General features: G+C 52.1%; 1 pseudogene; it reads left to right on the top strand.

Annotated features, from left to right (window-relative positions):
- The first annotated feature begins 422 nt into the window (after positions 1-422).
- LOC126530634 (uncharacterized) lies at positions 423-2,555 on the top strand (annotated as a pseudogene).
- Positions 2,556-3,386: the final 831 nt, after the last annotated feature.

Below are 3,386 nucleotides of genomic sequence, written 5' to 3' on the forward strand. Positions count from 1 at the left end.
TCGATGAGGTGGGCGTGGCTCATCTACGCAATCTGCCCCTGGAGCACAAGCACGCTCTTCTCGAAGAATTTAATAGAGTCTGGGATACCGGGATACTGCCCTCCACTGGGAAGTTTTCGGTGGTCAAGCCCATTCCGAAGCCTGGTAAACCACCACATACCTTATCCAACCTCCGTCCGATCTCTTTGACCTCGTGTGTCTGTAAAGTAATGGAGAGCATGGTCAACACACGCTTGATGTGGTACCTTGAAGATCGCGACCTTTTGGCTCCTACACTGTATGGATTTCGCCGTGGGCTATCAACACGGGATGTGCTAGCCCGCCTAAAACAGGACGTCCTCGACTCTAATTCGGTGCACCCACGAGCCGTTGTCGCAGTGGATATACGCAAGGCATTTGATTCCGCCCCACATAACACTATCATGGTCAAAGCACGTGCCCTTGGCATCAGAGGGAAGATGTACAACTTCATAGCGGGTTTCCTTGAAGAGCGAAGATACCAAGTCGAAGTTGGTCACGACGCCAGTGCCATACGAACCAACCGCGTAGGCGTCCCCCAGGGCTCGGTTATTTCACCGACGCTGTTTAATATAGCTATGCACCAGCTACCTAAGCGCCTTGCCGACGTATCGGGCCTGAAACACGCGGTGTATGCCGATGACGTCACCGTGTGGACGCATCAAGGGTGCATCGGGGAGCAGGAGGACGTCTTACAACGAGCTCTCGACATTATTCACGCCTATGCCACGGAAACGGGTTTACACACTGCTCCAGACAAAACAGAGTTTGTCGTCATTCATGGTGGCAGGTCTACCTTTCGAAAGCAGGAAGAAAAGCAGTCTTTTAAACTGTACATCGGTGACCAACCCATCAAACGGAAATCTACTATCCGAATACTCGGTATGCACCTAGACGAGAACTGCACAGCTAACACTTGATTCCAATGCGTTACGAAGACCAGCAAACAAATCCTGCACGCTTTACGCAAAATCTCTACCCGCACCCGTGGAGTAAACGAACGTGAAATGCGGCAGTTCGCTCAAGCTTTTCTTGTCTCCCGTATCATGTACGGGCTGCCGTATCATCCAGTCAACCGCACACAGATGCACACGCTCGACCGGTTACTTAACGAAGCCAAACGCATTGTAACTGGACTCCCAAGGTACACAAGCCTCGAAGCACTTAAAAGTTGTAGCAAACTCAACAACCTGTCCGAGCTCGTAGACATGCACATCTATACACAAGAGACGAGACTTCGCGCCACAAAAGCCGGGCGACACACGCTCATGCTCGTCGGGTATGACGTCCACGAAATGCCGATTTTGCCCAACAACACGCCGCCGTGGGAAATCACGGCTCTCACCGATGGCAGGCCACTTCCTCTCAATATGGACCCTACTCAGCGAATGCGGCGCCTTGCATATGCCAAGAGGCATGCTAAGGCTACGAGTTCACTCTCCTTGATTGAACGCATCGTATACACGGACGCTGCACTGCCTGCAGACGACGCTAGTAACACCTGTTATGCCACTGCGTGGTACGACCAGACAAATGAAAATCAGAACCGCCACCATCATATATCAGCAGAAGCAATGTCCAGCACCCGCGCTGAGCTAATGGCCGTCGTAGATTATTTGGAGTCGGCCCTCACAACTTCGTCTCAAACTGACCCTGTTCACCATCATGTGTACACAGACTCCCAGGCTGCCCATCGGGCATGTGTTAATGTTATTTACGCAGATCCCGTACTGCAGAAGATCCGGCACCAGGCACGCCTGCTCCGCGAATGCGGTCACGATGTTATCATCCACTGGGTCCCTGCGCACTGCGGTATCCCCGGAAACGAGAAGGCTCATAGATTGGCGCGCGCTCATCTCTCTACCGCGCTAGCCAGAGCCACCGATAGTCCTTATCCTCTCCTAGCTACCACACCTGAGGTAGCAGACCCAATGGCAGACAAGCATGCGACCAAACAACGACGTGCCGCCTACCTCGCAGCAGTGGGCAATCCACTCTCTACACCGTCACTTCCACCAAAGGTATTCACACGGCGAGAATCAGTCTTGCTTCGGAGAATCCAGACAAGCACCCTCCTTACTCTTCACTTGTTGAACCGTTTCCACAAGGGTGGCACACCACCACCCGTAAGTGGGTTCTGTTCCATGTGCACATGTCGTGCTGATCTAAACCACCTTTGTTGGGAGTGCCCCCTCTACATCCCACCAAGGCTTCGTGCCCTGGCCACCATACAGCGGGGACCCTGGCCTTCTTCTCTCCGGACTTGGGCTTGCCCGGATACCACGTCTCCGGACCATGCCATCGAGCTCTGGCGAGCACTGCTGCTGTTCCTTCAGGACCCTGCAGCACCACCCGTCGGCGATCGGCTCCGCGACAGCCACAAGCGTCATGCCGCCCCCACTTAGCTGCCTCCAGGACGTTCATTAATAAAACGGAGGCAGCCTTACCCTTCCCCTTTTCCAATAACACCCCTCCTCTTTCCACCGCAGCGTCTTCGACGCATTTTAATGTGGAATAAACGTGGTTTCATTCATTCATTCGGCACCTGGCACGGCTCCATCGATGGGAACTTCGATGGCCGCACGGACCCCCGACTTCGCAGCACTACTATCTCTTCTTCGGTGCTTCATTCCTCCTCCGCTGACGCTCCTTCCGTCGTTGAACCAGCAACAGGCGTGGATTCTTATGACGATTGTTTCTTTTACCTGGTGCACCACCTTCCCCTTAAAAAAACGACGAAACTTACTTTCGGGACGCCCCTAGTATCGATTACACAACATTAGGCGAGAACATACAAAACAGATAGAATCGATGATAACCTTCGAGTAAATTTCAAAACAAGCAGGCGAGTCTTGCGCTTAACGATAACGTTTTGTTAGCGGGTGTAGTGCTGTTTCCAGAAAAATAATAAATAAATACACGTGTCAATGCCTCCTCTTAGAAAGCACCTTCCCGATGCTACCAACGCGAGAGCGAAAAAACTAACGCAGACGAAGTACAGGAAAAAAAGCAATGTTCCAGAGTTCGTTATCGCTGATAGAAAGCTCCAAGCCCCGACCACACGTACGCTTGCGGACGCGCGCAAGCTCGCATCCGCGCGCCCACACATGCGCTGACAGTGTGGCACGGCTGTACGCGTCGAAACGCGGCCCGATGTCGGTTGTACAGCTCCTCTCTGTACAGCTGTTTCACGTTGGCGCGCCTGGTCACGAAGCTACGGCGTGGTACATTCAACTCTTAGTAAAGCAGATTTATTTCATGCAAGAAAATGCTTAATATTCCTTTTTTTGTGCTGATATAACAGTTCAAAATACATAACAACTACGTTTATAGATATCGAAGCAGTTTGAAACACTGGCAATAAGGAA

Source organism: Dermacentor andersoni, chromosome 4 (genome assembly GCF_023375885.2).
Source record: "Dermacentor andersoni chromosome 4, qqDerAnde1_hic_scaffold, whole genome shotgun sequence".
Lineage (NCBI taxonomy): Eukaryota > Metazoa > Arthropoda > Arachnida > Ixodida > Ixodidae > Dermacentor > Dermacentor andersoni.